The sequence below is a fragment of the Ahaetulla prasina genome, chromosome 12, assembly GCF_028640845.1.
Source record: "Ahaetulla prasina isolate Xishuangbanna chromosome 12, ASM2864084v1, whole genome shotgun sequence".
NCBI classification, from domain to species: Eukaryota; Metazoa; Chordata; class Lepidosauria; order Squamata; family Colubridae; genus Ahaetulla; species Ahaetulla prasina.
Window position 1 is genome coordinate 5,491,216 of NC_080550.1, and position 23,571 is coordinate 5,514,786.

Consider the following 23,571-nt stretch of genomic DNA (forward strand, 5'->3'; position numbering starts at 1 on the left):
TCATACATAGCCCCAATAAAATTTAATAAAACTTTTAAGCCAGTTATGGTGAGTTCTAGTCCCACCTTAGCTATGAAAGCTGCCTGGGCCAAGCACCAGGAGATGGTGAGTTCTAGTCCCGCCTTAGCTATGAAAGCTGCCTGGGGGACTTTGAGCCAATCACCAGAAGATGGTGAGTTCTAGTCCCGCCTTAGCCACGAAAGCCAGCTGGGGGACTTTCGGCCAATCGCTCTCACTCTCTCAGCCCAGCCCACTTCAAAGGATTGTAGCTGTGGGGAAAAGAGGAGGAGGAAGGTGCGTCAGATATGTTCTCCGACTATTTGTAAAAATAATGAAGGCGGCATGCAAATAGCAAAAATAAATTTTAAAAAAGCAAGTGGAGCTATAGTTTTTTTTTTGTGTGGGTGGGTGGAGTTTGCATCAGGACAATGCTATTCTCTAACCGCCATGGCCGTGATGAGAAGCAGATGCACGTAAGCTTTCATTTAATTTTATTGGGAAAGCAACGGGCTAAATATAGAGCCCACATCTCCATTAGTGAAAGTATTTTCAAACAAGCATAGCTTTCCCAGCAATTTTTCCTTTCTTGACAAAGGCAAAGCCAAGCAAACAAGAACATTTTCTGGGGTGGGGTGTTAAATGCGATGGGAAAATAGCTACGGTGCCTTTGTGAAAACAGCTGTTTCAGAGGGCAGGAATTGAACCTGCTAGTCCATAATTGCTAAAAGAAAAAAAAAGTGGGGGGGGGAGGGAAAGCGACTAGAAAAAAGATGTTTTCCAGTCTAGGGATCCTGTGGTTGGAACCAGTGTGTTTAGGTCGGGGGGTGGGTGGGTTCTACTTATCTTTACTACCGCTTTGCAATGGGAGTGCGCGTGCGCACATATGCACTTCTGCGCATGCACAGAAGCTTCTGTGCATGTGCAGACCGTCAATTATGACGTCTGGGCGGGTGGGCGGAGCCTCCCACTAGTTTTACTACCGGTTCTATAGAACCGGACAGAACCGGGAGCAACCCACCACTGGTTTAGGTTTACAGACCTTTACAACCTAAACGATGTAAAAAAGATGTGGAGACTCTAGAAAAGAGTGCAGAGAAGAACAACGAAGTTGATTAGGGGACTTGAGGCTAAAACATACGAAGAACGGTTGCAGGAACTGGGTCAGAGGTGGGTTTCAGCAGGTTCTGACCAGTTCTAGAGAACCGGTAGCAGAAATTTTGAGTAGTTCGGAGAACCGGTAGTAAAAATTCTGACTGGCCCCGCCCCCATCTATTCTTTGCCTCCCAAGTCCCAGCTGATTGGGAAGAAATGGGCATTTTTGCAGTAACCTTCCCCTGGAGTGGGGTGAGAATGGAGATTTTACAGTATCCTTCCCATGGAGTGGGGCGGGAATGGAGATTTTACAGTATCCTTCCCCTGCCACACCCACCAAGCCATGCCACACCCACAGTAAAAAAATTTGAAACCCACCACTGAACTGGGTATGTCTACTTTAATGAAAAGAAGGACTGGGGAGACATGATAGCAGTGTTCCAGTATCTCAGGGGCTGCCACAAAGAAGAGGGAGTCAAGCTATTCTCCAAAGCACCTGAGGGCAGGACAAGAAGCAACGGGTGGAAACTAATCAAGGAGCGAAGCAATTTAGAACTAAGGAGAAAATTCCTGACAGTGAGAACAATTAATCAGTGGAACAACTTGCCTCCAGAAGTTGTGAATGCTCCAACACTGGAAGTTTTTAAGAAGATATTGGACAACCATTTGTCTGAAGAGGTGTAGGGTCTCCTACCTAAGCAGGGGGTTGGACTAGAAGACCTCCAAGGTCCCTTCCAACTCTTGTTATTTTTTTCCTATAACAGAGAAGTTGGACCTGGTTCAAATATCTGAGCTGCCGGTCTTGTCATTTGTCTTCTGGATACCGAGACCACGGTCTGGAATGGTCCGTCGGAGGCAAAGAGCTGGTCCAATTTATACATCTGGCGAGATACTCCCAGGTGTGAACGAGAGCATCATTTACCTAGGAGGACGATCCTTCACCTTCATCAAAGAGGTGGGAAAGACGATCCATGCTGATCAATTAATTAATTACCTGGCCCTTACATGCCATTCATCTCCTGTTCCACATGCTTGCTTCATCTCAAAGGCACTAATCAGTCAAAAAACGGGCCCTGCCAAAACGCTCGGGCTACACGATGGAATTTAATTAACGGAGCCAGAATTGGGAGAGAGGGAAAGGAGATATTTCTCACAATACTATTCATTGTCATAATAATTTGCCTTGCTGATGGGAGAGGGGGGCAGGGGGTGACAGAGAGATCTGATGCCTCCTGAATATACTTGCTAATTTCTTTATTCTGATTTGATTGATCTGATCGCCTGGGTCAGATCTGGGCATTTTACAGTCCCCTCGGCCGCATCCGGCCCTTTGGTTGTCCCTGTCGGGCCCTTGTGTGGTCATTCAGAAATTAGAAATTTCTAAATAACTGTACACTATGTATGCAATACAACTACATTGCTTTTATTTTGAAGGCAACTGCTATTTTTTTCCTCCAAGTTATGTATGTGTATGCGTATATATGCTTACGCACCTTCTCAGCCTTATTGGTTCAGTCAATGATCCCAGTTCTCTCTCTCTCTCTCTTCTCTCTTTCTTTTTGCCTCCTTCTCTCACTCTCTTTCTCCTCTCTCTTTCTTCTGTCTCTCTTTCTCCTCTTTCTTCTCTCTCTCACCTTTCTCTCTCTCTCCTTCTCCTCTCTTTCTTCTCTCTCTTTCTCCTCTCTCTCTCCCCTCTCTTTCTCTCTCCTCTCTCTCTTTCTCCTCTCTCTTTCTCTCTGTCTCCTCTTTCTCTCTTTCTTCTCTCTCTCTCATCCCAAAATGTGATTTCCCCAAAAATAACTGGACTTCCTTGGTTTTTTTTTTTCCAAAACATTTCTCTTCTCCTCCAAGAAGCTTCTTCAGTTCTGTTCTCTCTTCTTCAGAACTGAAGAAGCTTCACGGATGAGAAAGGAAACATTTTCAAGGAAAAACAAAACAAACAAGAATGTCCAGTTGCCTTTTGGAAAAACACCTTTGGAACTACCATAATCTGGAGGATTGAGAACATTCATAGATTCTCTCTCTCTCCCTCTCTCTCTCTCTCCCTCCCTCTCTCTCTCTCTCTCTCTCTCTCATATCATGAAGGACAAATGGGTCATCTAAGTCTCGGGAGAACTTTTCTTTGGTTGCAAGCTGGTATCATGTCGACTCTTCTAAGTATACAGGAATAAAACGACCGTAGATTGAAACTACAGTAGAATCTAAACTAAAAAAAACCTCACAACCAAACAGTTCTGTACTTTAAGAAGAATGAAGTTTAATACATGGTAAAACACGTCAAATGTTGGGTTGTCCATTCAGCTCTTTTGCTTTAAAAGATGAACAAGAGGAAATTAAAAACAGACCAATATTTGAATCACATCGATTCAAGAAGTCCCGTTTCCATGAAATCCGCTTTTGTGTCTTTCCTCCCATTCTCTGCTCCCTCTAAATATTTATCATGCTTTCATCAAATGCCTTTAGCTGATTGGGGTTCAGAGGTGGAGCTCTCTTTCAGGCCAATCATAATAATAACTTAATGGAGACCCTTGTTAATAAAGCATTAACAAGGAGGGTTCCAGTTCTTGGTTCTTCAGGTGAAATCCAGCTCATGCGACTGTTTTGGCCTCTGTCAAAGCAACCATGTGGGAACAAATCCTTCAGATCATTCTTTATTACAGCCCATAGAAGATTTAGTGTGCCACCTTATTAAAATAATCAATTAATGCAGCCAAGATGCCAAGTTTGAGGCCATCAAGTAAAAAAAGAGGTCAACGTTTAGTCGAGAGGTTGCTAGCTAACCTTCAAAGATCAATTATGGTTTGGGCTTAAGAGAAGAGCTCTAGAGAAGAGTTTGGGCTTAATGTTAAAAAAAAAAATTAACATTAAGAAGGATGTGCATGATATCTGACTGCCTTCCCTGTTGCCAACAAAGAATGTTCTTCCTCTAGAGTAAAAGTGAACCCTGGTTCACATGTCACAGTCAGTCCCAGCTGAATCATGGTTTATTGACTAAAACTACAATCGGCTGGGGTCGCGTAACACATTAAGGCATAAATAATGGTCTGCAAACTGCAACCGCTGCTTTTTTTGGCCTAATGCGCATCGTAAATCCAGCCAAATGAAATTCCCACAATATTTTCCCCCACCCCAAGATGCGAGAACATTCGTGTTCTCTCCAAATCTGGCGTTTTCAAACTGGATTAATGACATGGATTCTATGCCTTTCTTTCTCTGGAAACATTTTTGTTGTTGTTAGTTGCGAAGTTGTGTCCGATCCATCGTGACCCCATGGACAACATTCCTCCAGGCCTTCCTATCCTCTACCATCCTCTGGATGGAAGTGGGGCCAGTCTCCGAACTACTCAAAATTTCCACTACCGGTTCTCCAGAACTGGTCAGAACCTGCTGAAACCCACCTCTGAACATAACCCCTCTTTCATATTTTTCTCCAAATGTGTTGAGCCTAAAAATTCATACAATCTCTTGCCACAATGGTCGCCACAATATAAAAAAAGATGTGGAGACTCTAGAAAGAGTGCAGAGAAGAGCAACGAAGATGATTAGGGAACTGGAGGCTAAACCATATGAAGAACGCTTGCAAGAACTGGGCATGTCTAGTTTAATGAAAAGAAGGACTAGGGGAGACATGATAGCAGTGTTCCAATATCTCAGGGGCTCCACAAAGAAGAGGGAGTCAAGCTATTCTCCAAAGCACCTGAAGGCAGGACAAGAAGCAATGGGTGGAAATTAATCAAGGAGAGAAGCAACTTAGAACTAAGGAGAAATTTCCTGACGGTGAGAACCATTAATCAGTGTGACAACTTGCCTCCAGAAGTTGTGAATGCTCCAACACTGGAAGTTTTTAAGAAGATGTTGGATAACCACTTGCCTGAAACGGTGTAGGGTTTCCTGCCTAAGCAGGGGGTTGGACTAGAAGACCTCCAAGGTCCCTTCCAACTCTGTTATTCTATGATTCTTAATTTCTTCATTCTCTGATCTACACAACGATCTGTCAATCCTTGCCTTGGACTGCTTCTACCCAATCTTAACATTTTCTGCTCAGGCTGATAATATCCTCATCTTTGCTAAGGCACCTGAACCAAAGGGTTGCAATTAAAGCGTTGGCTTTTTTTCTCTTCTTCTTCGGGAATCTCAAATCGTTCAAACTCAGTTGGAGGATTTACCTATTCAACGTTCCTCTTTCAACTCTAAAAGAAGGAAGAATTATGAGATAGGAGGTATTCACTGAGGCTGATCTGTCCTGGCAATTAATCAAAGGGATTGGGACTTAGAAAAAGGAGGATAGGTGAACCTTCAGGAGGCATACTGAGCAGTTATCAAAAAACATAGAAGTTCAAAGCAGCTCAATTTTGCTATGTCAAAGTATGTGAATGGTGCCCAAGGCTTGTTTTAGGTAAAAGCTGCGTTAAAAAGTGTTTGTACTTGCATATTTAACTGACAAGGGGAAACCAAGACGCAGAACAGCAGTCTGGTGCCCCTCTTTTGTAGCACGATAAATCAAACTTGTTTCTGTCGGTGAAACATGGGCTATTGCGACATCTGAATCCCACCTGCCCTCTCGCTGACTTTCACAGTCACAACAGACATTTCTTGCCTTCCTTGGCAATGGGAACTGTCATTGCACACCCTGGAGAAGACGTGAGAAGCAAAGGGGGCGCGTGTGTGTGTGTGTGTGTGTGTGTGTGTGTGTGTGTGTGTGTAATGAATAAAAATGACTCTCCACACCGGTTATGAATCGCATGGCAGTGACTGGGTCTGTTTGTGGGGGGAAAAAAAACCATTTTTCATTACGGGAGGCTTCTAAATAGGTTTAGGGCAAGGGCTCAGTGGCTAAGGATTGAAAGGTCGGCAGTTCAGCGGTTCAAATCCCTAGCACCACGTAATGGGGTGAGCTCCCGTTCCTTGTCCCAGCTTCTGCCAACCTAACAGTTCGAAAGCACATAAAAAAAAATGCAAGTAGAAAAATAGGGACCACCTTTGGTGGGAAGGGAACAGCATTCCATGCGCCTTTGCCATTGAGTCATGCCGGCCACATGAACACGGAGAGATCTTCGGACAGTGCTGGCTCTTCGGCTTTGAAACGGAGATGAGCACTGCCCCCTAGAATCGGGAACGGCTAGCACATATGTGCAATGGGAACCTTTGCCTTTACCTTAAACAGGTTTAGAGTCTCAAGATTTTCACTAAAAACACCATAGGTTATGAATAAATAGGAGAGAGAGAGGGAATGAGAGAGAGAGAGAAAAAGAGAGGGGAGGGGAATGGAAGAAAGACAGAGAGAAAATAAAAGAGAGAGAGAGAGAACGAGTAAGAGATAGTGAGAGAGAGAGAGAATAAAAGCGAGAAAGAGAGAATGTGTGTTTATGAGAGAGAGACAATAGATACTATAGATAGATGATAGATACTTTAGACAGGCAGTATATATATATAGTATAGTAATATAGTATATATATAAGATAGATAGATAGATAGATAGATAGATAGATAGATAGATAGATAGATAGATAGATAGATAGATAGATAGATAAATAGATAGATAAATAGATAGATAGATAGATAGATAGATAGATAGATAGATAGATAGATGGATGGATGGATGGATGGATGGATGGATGGATGGATGGATGGACGGTCAGACGGGAGGTGACAAAGATAGATATTATATATAGATTATAGATACTGTAAACAGGCAGCTATATTATAGAATATTATAGAAGACGGAGAGGGAGAGGAAAAGGAGAGAGGGAGAGAAAGCCCATCCTAAGGGCAAATGAGAGTTCCATGAGATAGAAAACATAACTCTGTCACCTCCACCTGATGGATAGACTAAAGTGGGATTTGAATCCTGAATCCTGAGTTTTGTAAACTACTCCCCATTTTCCAATCACTCTCGTGCACCTCTCCCTGTTAAACCCTCGTGTCATTTTTTTTAATTAACGTGTGAAAATAAGGTCTGATCAAACTTTCTACCTCCCATTCCTGAGACAAGTATGTGTCTCTCTTAATTGCCCAAACTCTGCCTTCCAACTTTGAAACGGAACTCATAAATAATGTAATTAGCATATTGTTTACTTTGTCACTTCGGCTTTCTTCTGGAAATACTCAGCTTTGTTTCCTCAAATTGGGTTTTCTCTTTCTTTTTTCTCCCCCTTTTTTTCCTCAGAAAAGAGAAATATTTGCTTCTTGATTGCTAAAATTGGCAGGGAGGGAGGGGAGGGAAGAGAAAGGGTGAAAGAGGGACTTTGCCTAAAAGAAAATATGGGTTTAATAAATCTTTACATCTGCATGGAATTATGTGCATGTAAAACAGATGTAACCTAATTACATTTTCATTTAAATTGCTAAATAGCTACTTCAGATTTTTTTTAGGGAAAAAAAAAACACCCAACAACCTAAAATAACATACAAACAACAGTTAGTATAATAGCAAGTGTACTTACAACTAAATGGGATGGATCAAAGGAACAGCGGACTAAATTTGAGCTGGTCTTTGAAAAAGATACGGTGACATAACAATGCTGTATTGATTTACTTAGTAATTTAATGTCTCTATGGCTCAGCCAGAAGACGCTGCTCCACTTAGTAGAGACACATGGAGGCGAATGCGTTGAGTTAACATAAAGGCAACGGGACGCATGACGATTAGATGTGCTCTCCTAGAGATTATGTAGCAAAACCCCAAATTGGAAATTAGAAGGTTAATGTAAGACAATCAACATGATTACAGCTTGAGTAAAGTTACAAATGGGACAGCAGTAAGGCCCTTCCTATTTCGTTTCTTTTCAAGTCGCTCTCTCAAAATGCCAACCATGTTATTCTCTCTCAAGACTACAGGAGGTCATCAGTTGGATTCTCTTTACCGGAACAAAATTCTCTCTGCCATGATCATTTTGCTCCTTTCAGGAGATACATCTAAAATGTGTCATTCTGGAGATCAAAGATCCACCGAGACGTCTAAAATATGTGGACCTGGAGACCAAAGATCCATGCAGACATCTAAAAGATGTAGATCTGGAGAGCGAAGATTCATGCAGCTATCTAAAAGATGTGGATCAGGAGACCTAAGATCCACCCAGATATCTAAAAGTTGTGGTTCTGAGACCAAAGATCCATGCAGACATCTAAAAGATGTCATTCAGGAGATCAAAGATCCAAACAAACAACAACTTGATTTCCATAGCAGATAAGTAGATGGATCTAGGGTAGGTGTGGATCCACCCTTGATCTCTGGAGAATCCTTTTCTGAAAGGGAAGGACGCCAATTCTCTAGTGATCCATTGACCACCAAACTGCTGTATTCCAGAGTGGTTTTGTCTAAGCAAGTCATTTATTTTTCTAAACCCAGCAATCGTTGTTTCCATAGAGATCTTGGGTTTTCTCCCCTTCAGTGGTGACTTCTTAGAACCTACGCAATGATGGCTTCAGAGTTCCATAACAATGCTCGGTTATTTAACGCCCATTTTAAGGATTATATTTCCCCCTCAATAATTTGCCCGCCTCAATTTATTAGATCATTCTTAATGCACCGTTTTGAAGGGAACACTATAGTCCTATCGATTTATCCTTCATTTTTTTGGGGGGTGGGGGTCACTGGACTAATTTGGCTAAACTAGTAGGGAATATTATATTTCGGAAGGTTTTGAATGAGATGTTTATCTTAGGGTGGGTGGTCTTGGATCAAGCTCTTTACCTCTGCATGGTGTATTTTTAAACGAACGGTAAACCAAAGAAATGTTTACATAGCTATATTTTAATACTCTACTTTCAGCTTTGTAGGATGATACTACCATTTCCATGTTCCCCTTCACATTTTCCTTGTGAAATAAGCAAGGTGGCAACTTGTGACTTCATTGTGGAACTCCAGAGAGCCACGGAAAATGGTGATATGGAGAGTGATAAATGTCTTTTCAAAACAGGCCCACTTCATTGTGTGTGCAGGCATGCCCTCAGCCTGCAAGCTGGCCAAACTTGTTCCAGGCACGTATCTACCATCTACATGGGCTGCCAAGGAGGATAATCCTCGGATCGAGGAGTCCAATTCACGGCCAAATTTTGGAGGGAGTTTGTTTGAGTGATTGGGTCATCACAAGGGCTCCACTCTGCCTTCCATCTGTGGTGTGGCCTCGTTTTCTTACTGGCTAGGCTCCGAACCGTGATACAAGGATGCAGCGATGATAAGACAAGAATGGCTGCGGGAACTGGATACCTCCAGTCTAGCAAAAAAGAAGAACTAGGGGAGATGTGATAGCAGTGTTCCAATATTTGAAGGGCTCCTTACAAAGACAAGGAGCTCAAGCTATTTCCCAAAGCACCAGAAGGCAAGACAAGAAACGATGGATGGAAACTAACCAAGGAGAGAAGCAACCTGGAACTAAGGAGAAATTTCCTAATGGTGAGAGCAATAAACTTGTAAATGCTCCAACACTGGAAGTTTTTAAGAAGAGATTAGGCAACCATTTGTCTGAAATGATATAGGGCTTCCTGCCTGAGCAGGGGGTTGGACTAGAAGACCTTCAAGGTCCCTTCAGACTCTGTTACTCTGTTAAAGTTTATAATAAGGTAATGTACTAGGGTCTGTCAAGTCAACCACATCTATACAATTAGAAGGAAGTGCAACTCTGAAGTTCTCTCTTCCAAAACACTGAACAAAAATGTCAGAAAAAGCAGAGGTAATTTTTCCCCCTGCAAGGCATTATTTATTCCCTTATTTATATTTTTAAAACCCAGTGTATTTTTCTGCAAATTCTGGGGCTTCCCCTCCCACCAATCTCTTGACATCCCCAATGTTTCTTTGTTTTTTCACTCCCCTCTTTTGTTCCCAATCTCCCAAATACTCAACTGATAAGCTCAGTATGGAAAGGACCACAAGTGTAAAAGTAAATCTTCCCCCACACATGCATACTAGTTGTTCCCGACTGTAGGGGGCGTGCTCATCTCCGTTTCAATGCCGAAGAGCCAACGCTGTCCAAAGACGTCTCTGTGGTCATGTGGCCGGCATGACTAAATGCCAAAGGTGCACGGAACACTGTTCCCTTCCCACCAAAGATGGTCCCTATTTTTCTACTTGCATTTTTTTACATACTTTCGAACTTCTAGGTTGGCAGAAGCTGGGCAAGCAACTCACCCCATTATGCGGCACTGGGGATTCAAACGGCTGAACTGCCGACCTTTCGATCGACAAGTTCAGCGTCTTAGCCGCTGAGCCACCGTGTCCCTTTGACCACAAGTATATGTCCTAAAAGGTACTTACAATGGTACTTTAAACATTTGCGAGATGTTCTGTACCATGATCCACTCATAAAATTGTATTTTGTTTTTGTCAAATGCTTTGAGAATGAAGGGGAAGGAATATTCAGTGAAAATCAATGTTTGAGTGGACAGATGTCCATTCCTTAGACCTCTAGTATTAAGGCTGCCTAAGGCTGCCCATCATTCAAACATAGTGTAATACACACACACACACACACACACACACACACACACACACACACACGTATATAAATATCTAACCTAAGTATAGTACATAAAATTATCTACCACAATGTCCTTCCTCGCTGTCAATGACTACTTCAGCTTCAACCACAACAACACGCAAGCAAATAATAGATACAAACTCAAGTTAAACCACTCCAAACTCGATTGCAGAAAATATGACTTCAGTAACAGAGTGGTCAATGCCTGGAATGCACTACCTGACTCTGTGGTTTCTGCCCCAAACCCCAAAATTTTAAGCTTCAATTGTCTACTATTGACCTCACCCCATTCCTAAAAGATCTGTAAGGGGCGTGCATAAGTGCACCAGCATGCCTACCGTCCCTGTCCTAATATTCCTTTTTACTTACTCTTTTCATGTATCCAAATTGTGTTTATACTTTTACCTGTTATCTTATATATGATTGACAAATATAGATAGATAGATATACGTAGATATAGAGATATAGATATGTAAATATATGTAAATATAAATCATGTATCCCTTATTTTAGCAGACAGACAGCATGGAAGGCATACACGCTTGTGCCTCGAATGACGATCTAGCTTCCTTCAGCAAATTAATCCAATTATTCAAATGTCAGTTTAAAAACTGTCAAAATGCAGTTTCGTGGGCCGGGCCGAAAGCGGTTAAAAATTAAAACTGCTTTTCTTCATTTAGTCTCCCTGCCTCCTTCATGTAAAACCCATCATCCCGACAAAAAGATGTGGGATTTTCACACACCCAGCGCTACGCAAACTACGCCGGCTTCTGTCGTACATGCATAATTCACTTTGGAAAGGGGGCATGTTTGCTTGGTGTTTTGTTTTTTTTAAAAAAATCATCGCTAAAATATACATGTTGTCAAGGTTCCAGAAAAACCTCTTCTGCATAAAAAATACTCAGAAGCCATTGTCTTTCAGAGTTCTTTACTAGCATGAGGAAACTGGCACACGATGAGTGAATTTCCAAAACTGAACTTCCGGATTCTTTTCCCAGTTATACAAACCCCAAGAGTTTGTATAACCCCCTGACCCCTTTGCTGGTCACATGGTCCCACGTTCTCCCAGTTCATTCGAATATCTTCTCGCCACTCCTCCTGCAGATGTGAACACAATCCGACCTTGACCGCTTGAAGAATGTTACCATACCCCTCAACCCCACCTTCTTCCCCTCAGGGGAAAAATGTGGCAGCGTCTGGAACCTTAAAGTCTAGTATGGTTTCCAGGTCTGACACATGTAACATATGCTAATCTGGCCTCTTTGGTCCGTTGGCGAGAGAGCCAATAGTTTAAGATATAAACTTTTGCCAAACGCAGACCCTGTGCATAAAGGGATTAAAAATGAGTTTCTCGCGCGCTTTCTGTCTTCTAGCTTTGGCCAAACTGACAGCTCCAGATCCTTGCAATATCTAACATGCCCTTCCTGTGGTGAAGACAGCCTGTTCTCCGAGTCTTAATTATACCCCAGTTGACTAGCCAGCTTCGTGCAACAAATGATGTCTCTTCCACAACAATATGGTGTGCTAAACAAGCTCCCCAATGTCCAAAAAGAAACTTTCTACAACGAGGAGAAAAGAGAAGAAGAAGGATGAAGAGGTGGAGAAGAGGGCAGGAAGCTATCAAGAGGATCGGTCAAGGAGTTTGAAAAAGGAGTCCTTCGCGTCATCCACCTGGATGGATAAGTAGCTTGTCGCGCAAGTAAAGTAGGCAAGGGTCTCTCGTCTCACCGCGGAGACTTCCTACACCGACAATGGCTGTTCATCAAGAGGGATAACGGTGTTGTGACCCAGGCCCAGGTAGGTAGTAGGAAACTCAAGTCAGTGTAAAAACAAACAAACTTTATTCAAACAGCTGAGAATTACTGCATTCTCAGCGTAGTCCAACTAAATTAAAGCAAATTTCTCCCAACACAATTCCTCAGTCCTATCACCAACCTTGGTCCAATTAGGCAAACTGCCAAAGGCCTTTCTTGGCAAAAATTCAGAAAACACCGATACGAAACAAATGCAACAAGACAAAGCTATCAATGTTGTTTTCCGGCAAAGAGTCCAAACGCCATCGCTGGTCTTTTAAGCCTTATGGGAGGGGCTAATCATCTCTTGGCCCTACTCCCGAGTCGTCCTCTTTGCTTGAGCTGCTCTTGCCTTCTGGCAGCTCTTCTCATGCGTGCATTAGGAACAGGCTCCTCCTGTTCCTCTGCCTCACTACTGTCAGCCTCTGGAAGCTCTGGAGTCCGCACCTCACTCCCCGATGGCCCTGGCCCCACGTCTGCCTCCGATGAAGACCCCTCATCCGGGCCTTCCCCAGCCTCCAGGATGGGCCCCTGTTCTTCCTCAGCCTCATCGCTGTCCGACTCCGTTGCCAGCTCTGCAGGCTGCTGGTGGACCACAACAAATGGCTAGACTAGCTTGGCAGGTTCATTATGGAAGACCAGGCAACCCCATAGGGTTGAGACCATTGTAATTACCAGGGAACGGTGAGGTGCCTCCCGCTGCGGCAAATGGTATCTTATGCTTCTCTGGTTGGTTTGCCAAAAATGGCCTTTGTTCATCCAGGCGGCTTCAAGGTTTTCATGTTAAAGGAATGAAGAACCAGTCTCGTGGCCTGTCACCCGCTGGCCCCTCCAACAGCCGAATCGGAGGAGGCGGCGTGGGAATCAGGGTTAGCCTCAAGGTAACCTGGGAGATCCGAGAGAGGGGGGAGAGAGATAGAGAGATGGAGCCTGGGCTGTCTGTTAGCCCACAGATGCAGAGTCAACAGCCTCCAGGTCTGGAGCTGGCTGATGTGGAAGAGGAGGAACGGCTGGGTCCAGTGCCCTACACACGGATGTGCAGAAGGCAGAGGAGAGAAGAGCAGTGGAAATTTATGGGCTAGTCCTTGGGACGGAAGAGCATCGCTGCTAGAGAAGCCCCACCCTAGCTCTGGGGATAAAAGGCAGGGGGCGGAGATGAATAGGTGTGGCAGACAGCTATCCATCTTCTGGCTGGATTTGTTAGCCTGTGAGATAAACATTATAATAAATAAATAAATAAACGTTTTTGCTGGGCTGACAGCGCTCCTAATTAAAGGAATCTTAGAGTTCACTTCGGAGGGTTTGTCATGTTTGGGGAGCTTGGTCAGAATAACCAGGTTTGTTTTTTTTTAGAAGCATAGAGATTTGGTGGTCGACCTTAAGCACCCCGAGATACCTGCTTTGTAATTAGCATGTGGGTGGTCCTTGACTTACAACCATTTGTTTGAAGTTACAGCACTACTAAAAAATGTGACTTATGAGCAGTTTTCACGATTATTGTAGCATTCCTGTGGTTGGAAGCTACAATGGCACTGGGGCAGGGAGGGGGGCGGAAAGGCTTATGACCCTTGCAGCATCCCTGTGGTCATGTGATCAAAATTGGGACGCTTGCAACTGGCATGTATTTATGATGGTTGCAGTGTCCCAGGGTCCTGTGATGATCTTTGGTGACCTGATGGGCAAAATCAATGGGGAAACCAAACTCGTATTACTGACTTAACAACTGTTGTGATTCCTTTAACCACGGTGGGAAGAAAGGTCGTAAGATGGGGGCAAGAACCATGGTCTCACTTAGCAACTGAAATTTTGAGCTCAACTGTGATCAGAAGTTGAGGACTATTGATTTGGTTAGAGGTACCCTAAGATGAATTACCATATTTTTCAGAGTATAAGACGCTCCGGACTATAAGACACACCTACCTTTTTTGGGGAGGAAAACAAGGAAAAAAAAATCTGCCTCCCAGCAATTTGCCTCCTTACAGTGGAGGCTGAAACAGCTGATGGTCAGGAGGCCGATCCAACCGACAATCAGCTGCTTGTTCTAATCAGGCTGTGCGGAAGCTGAAATGGGCTGTTTCTTCTTGCTTCAAGGAGGTAAATTGCTGGAAGAGGCCAAAGAGTGGGGGGCAGTGTGTGGGCAGGGCTACATTCAGTGTATAAGACACACCCACATTTTCACCCTCTTTTGGGGGGGAAGTGTGTCTCATACTCCGAAAAATACGGTAAACACAAACCTATCGTTATCTTCAAAACTCTCCGTGGCCATGTTGTGCCATCTTCTCCCTCTTAGAAACCCGTTTACATTCCCACCAGATGTGAACTTTCTCCTCCTCTGGTCGTCATCAAAGGCTCTATCCTGTTCCCCTGAACGTATAGATCATTTTTCTTCCAGCAGCTCCAGATGACAAGTAACTAGGTTTGCTGTTGTAACCACAGATCACAAGGGTGTAAGCTGATGCAGAGGGCACTCTACTTGAACTCTACAGTAAGCGCCAGGGTTGAGTGGCGTCTTGAACCCAGGTTATCTGTAGCGCTCCCCGCACCTCCACACGCGCACACACACTAAAACTACACAACTGCTTCCCTTAGAAATACCATTCTCTTGCTTAAACCTTTGCAAGAGGACCTGGCCATGATCAAAAGGTGTTCCACAGACTAAATGAATGGCATCCCCTTCAGAAGCTAGAAGATTAATTTTTGCAGGAATCCGCTTCTCACTTCCTCGTTGGGAACATGAAAGCCACGCAGAGACTCTGCGGAGGGTGCCACATCTGATATCCAGCCCAGGAGGAAACATTTCCTTGCCAAGGCAACGAGAAATAATATCCTGCCAAAATCCACGGGGGAAATAGTTCTTTTTCCTGTGTGTCGGCTCCAAAAATAATAACATCTGAACGAAATACATTTCACTTCCCGTATTTCGTTTCTCTCTTCCAAAGACCAAGTAACCTGGAGTTCACCAGAAAAGTTTTTTGGTCCCCCGTTTTCAGCATACTAACGAAGCTTTCTGAATTAATGGGATTAAAGAGAGCTTTGAGTTTTGGATTTTCAAAAAAAGCAGGATTAAAAAAAAAAAGACTATTGTCGCTTTTGAAATGTTGTGCTGGAGAAGACTTTTGAGAAGATCGTGGATGGTCAAGAAAACAAACGAACGGATCACTGAACAAAAAAAAACCCCACAACCCAATCCAGGGTTCTCGCTTGAGGCACGAATGATCCTGCTAAAATGATTCTACTTCAGACACATTATATGGAGACTCAGCTCCGGATAAGGCTGATAATGATTCAAGGAAAGGTAGAAGGAAAGAGGACAACAGCAGAAAGAAAGGAAAAAGGTCAAGTATCACGCCTTACGATGGCAATTGGAAGATCTGAAGGACTAGATTAGGACCAGATTGTTATGGAGAGTATCCATCTATGTGGTTGCTACGAGTTAAGCTTGACTTGATGACACATAAATCAATCATATGATCCCTAAGTTCACTAGCGTAACAGTCTAACAGTCAAAATACACCACCTGCCCTTTCATATATCATCACCCTTACAAAGAGTCCTATGGGCTTGAAATTGTGGTTATATTTCAAGTAAGTGATCAGAGCGGGCTCAAGTAGAATTCTGTTAAGATCTGCCCTTCAAATTAGTGGAAATTTTCTTCTTCTGCTAAAGAGCCTTCTTGTTTTCTATCTCACGGTCCTAGTGCCTTGGCCAACAAGCCATTGTTAACTCATCCTTGACCTGGTAAATGGCTAACCTCAATCACTGTGGTTTATAATGAATAGATCGCAGATTGAAGACTATCTGACCCTATCCCATTAAATTAAACTGTGTGTAGGAGTTGGGTGTGTGGGTGCGGGTGCGGGGACTGACTTGAATGCCTGCTTTCACTTCTCCCAAAATAGAACCCTAGGTAGTCCCGGTTTCTAACAAAGAAATTTTTGTGTGTCCATACACAAATTTCTTTGTGTATGGAGCATAGTGCTCCATACACAAAGAGCTCTGAATTTTAACTAAACTCTGGGGGGGAAACGCTGACACCACCAAAATCCCTTTCTTTGATTGCACTTTTTCATCCTTGTTCCAGCTGTATCTAAATAGTTTCTGTTACACAAGCCATACCACTCTGTCCTGCTGCACATTGTTGTTTTTTTTTTGGTTTCTCATCCCATTTGATAAGCAGGCAAGAAAGAGAAGAGAAGGGAAGGGAAGGGAAGGGAAGGGAAGGGAAGGGAAGGGAAGGGAAGGGGAAGGGAAGGAATTAAAGAGAGAGCAGAAGGAAGGAAGGCTTATAGAAGGAGAAGAGGAAAGATGGATGGAAGGAAGGAAGGAAGGAAGGAAGGAAGGAAGGAAGGAAGGAAGGAAGGAAGGAAGGAAGGAAATTTAGAAAGGAGGGGAAGGAAGGAAGGAAATTTAAAAAGGAGAGGAAGGAAGGAAGGAGAATTAAAGAAGGAGAAGAGGAAGGAAGGAAGGAAGGAAGGAAGGAAGGAAGGAAGGAAGGAAGGAAGGAAGGAAGGAAGGAAGGAAGGAAGGAAGGAAGGAAGGAAGGACACAAAGAAAATTATTTGGGAGAGTAATACAAAGAAATGCAGCTCTAATCTCACATAGAAATGCCCAGTATTGTGTTTATTGGACATTCATAAATGAAATTGAAGATTCTAACTCCCTCTGCCATTTCTTCCCATTTACTCCTGGAAATAACCAACCCGAGAAACCAGGTGCTGCCAATGGCATCTTCTTCATCCGTTCAACTTCCAGCCTCAATCCTCAGCCAAATCTACACATTCCTTCTGCTTTTAGTTACTCCCTGCAACCAGCAACTCCCTGCAACCAGCTTGAAGGGTTCAGCGGTGTCAGGGAGTTAAACGAATTTGCAGAAAAAGCAGGCGAGGGAAGACAGACAGTTTAATTAGGCAGTTTGCTATAACTCTATCCAGGGGAGCCGCAGCCAGCAGGTTAAAAAAGAGCAAGTGTAAAACTCCACTCGGCCCCCAGTAAGGGAAGGGGTGGGTGGGTGGGTGAAAGAGTCAGCAGATACCTCTGATGGCAGGTTCTTTCATTGACACTGGCGTCAGGTTGGCTACAGATGAATGGAAGCCATGTAACCATTACAAGGAGAAGAACGGGGCAGTTAAAAGACCAATCACTTACCCTGTATTGATTTCGGACACGGGGGTGGGGGGGGAGAGGGAGGGAAGGGGAGGGGGCAGATCTTTTTACAAGATAGAATAACAGGTGGAGGAAGGTTGGGGAAGAAATACAAAGGATGAGGACGCTGGCTGATGTGGTCCTTCGAGAAATATGCAACGCTTGGATTCCTTTTTTGCTTTTGGTTTTTTTTTTTTGGAAGAAAAAAAGGGGGAAAGGAGGAGGAGGAGGAGGAGAAGGAGGAGGAGGAGGAGAAGAAGAAGAAGAAGAAGAAGAAGAAGAAGAATAGGAGGAGGAGGAGGAGGAGGAAGAAGAAGAAGAAGAAGAAGAAGAAGAAGAAGAAGAAGAAGAAGAAGAAGAAGAAGAAGAAGAAGAAGAATAGGAGGAGGAGGAGGAGGAGGAGGAGGAGGAAGAAGAAGAAGAATAGGAGGAGGAGGAGGAGGAGGAGGAGGAGGAGGAGGAAGAAGAAGAAGAAGAAGAAGAAGAAGAAGAATAGGAGGAGGAGGAGGAGGAGGAGGAGAAGAAGAAGAAGAAGAAGAAGAAGAAGAAGAAGAAGAAGAAGAAGAAGAAGAAGAAGAAGAAGAAGAAGAAGAAGAAGAAGAAGAAGAAGAAGAATAGGAGGAGGAGGAGGAGGAAGAAGAAGAAGAAGAAGAAGAAGAAGAAGAGTTGAAGGCCACCATTAATCAAACTGTACTCTTTCCTGATCTGGAATCTATAAGTTGAGAGATCAAAAATCAATATCATGGGCCTTCCTTCCTTCCCTCTTTCTTTCCTTCTTTCCTTTCATCTATTCTTCCTTCTTTTCCTCCCTCCCTCCCTCTATTCTCCTTCCTTCCTTCCTTCCTTCCTTCCTTCCTTCCTTCCTTCCTTCCTTCCTTCCTTCCTTCCTTCCTTCCTTCCTTCCTTCCTTCCTTCCTTCCTTCCTTCCTTCCTTTTTCTTTCTTTTCTTTCTCTCTCTCTCCCCCTCCCTCTCTTTCTCAGGTAACCCCATTTTTCATAATTGAACTTACTCGGCCTTGCTGGTTTATATTTAGCATTGGGTATTATTAAGAGATGTTTCGTGACATGTTAGATTGAAGGAAATCCCAACGCAGAGTTTAGAAAGAATTCCTCTGGCATCAGAATTAAGAAACAATGGATTTTTTTTTCAAGGTCACTGATGTTTAACACTTCGCTTAACCACGAAATTACTTCACTGAGGGGAGATTTTTTTAAAAAAAACAAAACATACTCAATATGTTTTGAACTAATATAAGAACTAATATAATCGGGAATAAAAGAAAGGCGTTGACTATCAAGAGATTTAACCGAGAAACTGAAGTTTCAATCAACACAAATGAAACAATTTGCTAAGACAAAATTCAGATTTCTATCTTAGGTTCTCTTTACCGACTGTTAAATTGGGAGAATTAAATTTCATCATCTTAACAGTCATGTCAGTAAGACACTCAAAGTCCCCTGAACTATCAGAGGGGTGGCAAATTTGATAAAAATAAAACATAAATAGTTAAATACTATTTCAACAGATTCTCCAGGACACTAACATATCTTCTCCTAAAAAAAAAATCTGAAACACAAATGGCTAAAGTAGTCATAAACAACTCAAAATGATCTAATATAAGATCTCTCTCTCTTTCTTTCTCTCTTTTTCTTTCTCTCTCTCTCTCTTTTTCTTTCTGTTTCTTTCTTTCTCTCTTTCTCTCCCTCCCTCCCTTTCTTTCTCTTTCTCTCTTTCTCTTTCTCTTTCTCTCTTTTTCTTTCTTTTTCCTTCTTTCTTTCTCTCTTTTTCTTTTTCTCATTCTTTTTCTTTCTCATTCTTTTTCTTTCTTTCTTTTTGTTTCTTTCTTTCTCTCTCTCTCTTTCCCTCTTTCTTTCTTTCTTTCTTTCTTTCTTTCTTTCTTTCTTTCTTTCTTTCTTTCTCTCTCTCTCTCTCTCTTGATCACATGGCCTTGGGGTTGCTGCTACGGTGGTGAGTGTGAAAAACTATCATAATCATTAAATGGGTGGGGTTGTAAGTCGAGGAGGACTGCCTTTGCTGGATTAGATGAACATCAGACAAAACCAAATATTCACACTGGAGCTTCCGAGGTTCTTATGGCTGTAGCGGTCATGTCCATAAACTGCCTTTTACCACTGTGTGTCCATTACGAAGAAGAAAAAAGGATTCATCAAAGCACTGAACCCCCCCAAAAAAACCCCACATAATTTATGGCACTTAGGACTCTTGCCCTACCTGGGAAGGGTATGTAGAAGCAGAAAAAGGAGAGGTGGGGGGGGGGGCTAATATGTTGTAACAATTTTTTCTACTGTTGGAATAGCCCACCACCAAATGTTCCTGTCAAAAAGAGCTTTAATTACTTTGGCACCTACGCCACTTATAATCACCTGTCATTAGCAACAACTCTTGCATCTGTTTACACGTCTGTCAGTAACAGCCCCCCCCCCCAAGCTGACAGGTCTAAGACAAGGCTTGCTCGGACCTGGCCCCAGATGTGCAAAGGTCACCTTAAGGTTATCCATCCCTGGCGTGGGGGGGGGGGGTTGAAGAGCTTCCGAGAGGCCTGCGAGAGACCTTTCAGCCATGTCCTCTCCATACGCAACAGGAGACTTCTGGTTCAATCTTATTCTCCAGAGATTTGTTTCGAGGTATCGGGGAACATCACGTTAAGGGCTCCATGGTGCTCTCTGAGGTTGCTTGTTTTCTTGCAAACGTTTCATTATCCTAGCTAGGTAACTTCATCAGCGCTAGTAAGGAGTGAGGTTTGCTGTTGGGATGGGATGGGATGGGATGGGATGGAATGGAATGGAATAGAATAGAATAGAATCTGGAAGGGACCTTAGAGGTCTTCTAGTCCAGCCCCGTGCTCAAGCAGGAGAACCTATACCATCTCACACAAGTGACTGTCCAGTCTCTTCTTAAAAACCTCCAGTGATGATGGAGTGCCCACAATTTCTGAAGGCAACTTCTGTTCCACTGGTTAATTGTCCTCACTGTTAGGAAGTTTCTCCTCATTTCCAGATTGCTTCTCTCTTTGTTTCCAACCATTGTTTCTGGTTTTCATTTGGGAAAATTATGCGTCATTATCAAGGGGTCCTCCGCTACTTGTTTCAAATTTGTCTACCGCGTTGGCGGGTATCTGAGACTCAAGAAGCCATCGTCTTCTTAATCGGTTGTGAAATTCCCTCAAATCTGCTCTTCGTTTGGGTAAATTGAATGTTCTCTGCAAGGACCTCACAATAGGCCCAGAGTTTGAAGAAAGGGCAATACAACGGTCTACATACATCGAAACGGAGAAATGTTTGCAACAGCCAGAGAAACATGTGGCAACATTTGATGCTAAATTTGAAATGCATTTTCTGCCCTTGTTACACACCTGAAACTGAGCCAAGGTATCTTCTTTGCTTCGCATTAGAGTGAAATCAAAACTGGCCCCAACGACTATAAACGTTTACTGTTTGTCTTGGCTCCTACCTGTATCAGATTCAGACGGAGGAATCTTAGCGGAGAAATTACACGGGATAAAATGGATATTTCTAAATTAGAAAGCCTGCAATTCCAGAGGCTCCTCGTGTTGGTTTTCTGTTTCATCTAATCCTGATGGAGAGAAAATTGTGTGGATCTGACAACAAAAGGCCAAAATGCTTTTTTTGCCTTCACGGGCCAAATGCTCCTTGTTTTGATTATATTGGAGATTTAGAAACAAAATAAAGATCAAGATCAGTTACAGATTGTTAGCAAATCAAACCGGCCGTAGGTTAAAAGCAGAGGGAAACTTGGAGAAAGTTTTAAACAAAGTACGGAGACTGTCTCTCAAGGCTACAGCAGACATTATAATGAAAGCAAGTTGGTTACTGATAGCATATCAATAACAATATCAATGACACATGTACTGCAAAAATGTTGTAGTATTTGTTACCCACTAAGGTTAATCAGCAATTGATACAGTAGAGTGGAGGATCGTTGAATTATTTACTTAGTGAATTTTGTATTATTATTTTTTTAAAGTAAAACGTAGTCTGCTCACTATTGTACAAGGAAGGCTCAAATCCACAAAATATATCGCGTGAAACTCTAACTTAGAACAAAAGTTGTTTACTTTTAAATAGCAGCAGCCATAATACAATCATGGATAAACACAGGTTTTTATGGGTCTAGATAAACTATGATAACCCCTTAATGACACAGAAAATAGATAATTGATAGATATATGATAGATACTGTGTTTCCTCGAAAATAAGCCCTCCCTGAAAATATTTAAACTCGTGCACAGCCGGTCCCTGCCATTTCCTCTGGTTAGGGTTAGGGAGACAGAGCTGGAAATCAGGTAAGACGGGAAGAGGATCCCTGTCTTGCTCCACTTACCTCAAAATAAGATGTCCCTGAAAATAAGGCCAAATGCTTATTTCGGGGTTCAAAAAAATATAAGACGGGGTCTTATTTTCAGGGAAACACAGTAGATAGATAGATAGATAGATAGATAAATAGATAGATAGATAGATAGATAGATAGATAGATAGATAGATAGATGCGAGAGAGATTATCCATATCTATCTATCTATCTATCTATCTATCTATCTATCTATCTATCTATCTATCTATCTATCTATCTATCATCTATCTGTTATCTATCTATCTATCTATCTATCTATCTATCTATCTATCTATCTATCTATCTATCTATCTATCTATCTATCTATCTATCTATCTATCTATCCCTGGCACTGAAAAGCAGAATATGTTGGGCCAACATCCCAGAGCAAATAATCTTTTTTCCTGCATAACCATACCCTGATTGTCTTCCTCCTTCAAATTTTAATGTGTGGACAGATATATCCTGGAGGAAGCAAATCCTCAAATATCAGAGACCTGAACTGAACGGATGGACTGATTGTGTGCTGTCAAGTCAGTGTTGACTCTTGTCCACCACATAGATAAAAATTTCCTTATCTCCCCCCCACCCCTCCGCTGACCTTTTGGGTGTCCCAACCTTAAAAAGGAAAAAGAGAAGTAAAAATGGAGGGAGGGGAAAATGTTGACATGATGATAATGACAACAGCAAAGACTGGAGATGAAGTAGCAATAGCACTTAAGACTTTTATATCGCTTTGCAGTGCTTTACAGCCCTCTCTAAGAGGCTTACAGAGTCAGCATATTGTCCCCAACAATCTGGGTCCTCATTTTACCCACCTCGGAAGGGTGGAAGGCTGAGTCAACTTTGAGCCTGGTGAGATTTGAACTGCCAAATTGCAGTCAGCCGGCAGTCAGCAGAAGTAGCCTGCAGTACTGCACTCTAACCACTGCGCCACCCTGGCTCAAGTATTTTAATAGAAGGAGCCATAATAGTAGAAGTTCGAGCAATGTCCCTCAATCTCGGTGAGTCTAAGAAGACTGGACTTCAATTCCCAGCTGGCTGGGGAATTCTGGGACTTGAAGTCCGCCCATCTTAAGAGTCGCCAAGGTTGAGAAGCACTGAATTACAGTAAGAAGATTAATGCCTTGATGTTAGGGGAGACAAATTGCTTATAGAAGCTAAGTGAACATACCTACAGAAATATATTGCCACATTCCCAGGTCGGTGGTAGATGACATAAAGGTTTCCTTTTGCATCATTAGCTTTGGCGATAATAAATGAGACCCTGCATCTGATATATCATCCTGCAAAGAAATCACAGCTGTTTTGCTCCAGCAAGAGAGGTGCCTAGACGTGTCGCACCTGAGTCTTTACACACTTAATAAGCCTTTTATACACGCCAACCAGCAAACTCAGAACATCTACCGTACTGTTAAAAAACATTATCCATGGATAATTAACCCGGTCAGGATACCAAGGTCTTAACATGGATGCCCTCATAATTCTCCACTAAGGAAAAGCTGGGATAAAGATTAGGATAATATATTAATAATTTTTAAAAACAAGGCTGGATCATTGTTAGGTTGCTCAAGACAACACAGCGGAGCGCCCAGGAGATTTGAAGAAAATTTGGTTGGCTTATTATCATTAACATTCCGGGGTGTGTGTGTGTTTGCTTTTTAATTTTATTTATTTCTTATCTGAAGTCAGATCTTA

The 23,571-nt window shown here is 42.7% G+C and overlaps 1 protein-coding gene and 1 long non-coding RNA gene across 3 annotated transcripts in view; one reads left to right on the forward strand and one right to left on the reverse strand.

Moving 5' to 3' along the window:
• Positions 1-23,571, reverse strand: part of FTO (FTO alpha-ketoglutarate dependent dioxygenase) — a 219,338-nt gene that overhangs the window by 66,404 nt on the left and 129,363 nt on the right. The window lies entirely within an intron of this gene.
• The window catches only part of LOC131184158 (uncharacterized), a 61,485-nt gene continuing 38,151 nt past the window's right edge, over positions 238-23,571 (forward strand). Inside the window, exons 1-2 of the long non-coding RNA XR_009151930.1 lie at positions 238-473; positions 1,857-2,047. This is a non-coding gene — a long non-coding RNA (uncharacterized LOC131184158). The remainder of the gene's footprint in view (positions 474-1,856; positions 2,048-23,571) is intronic.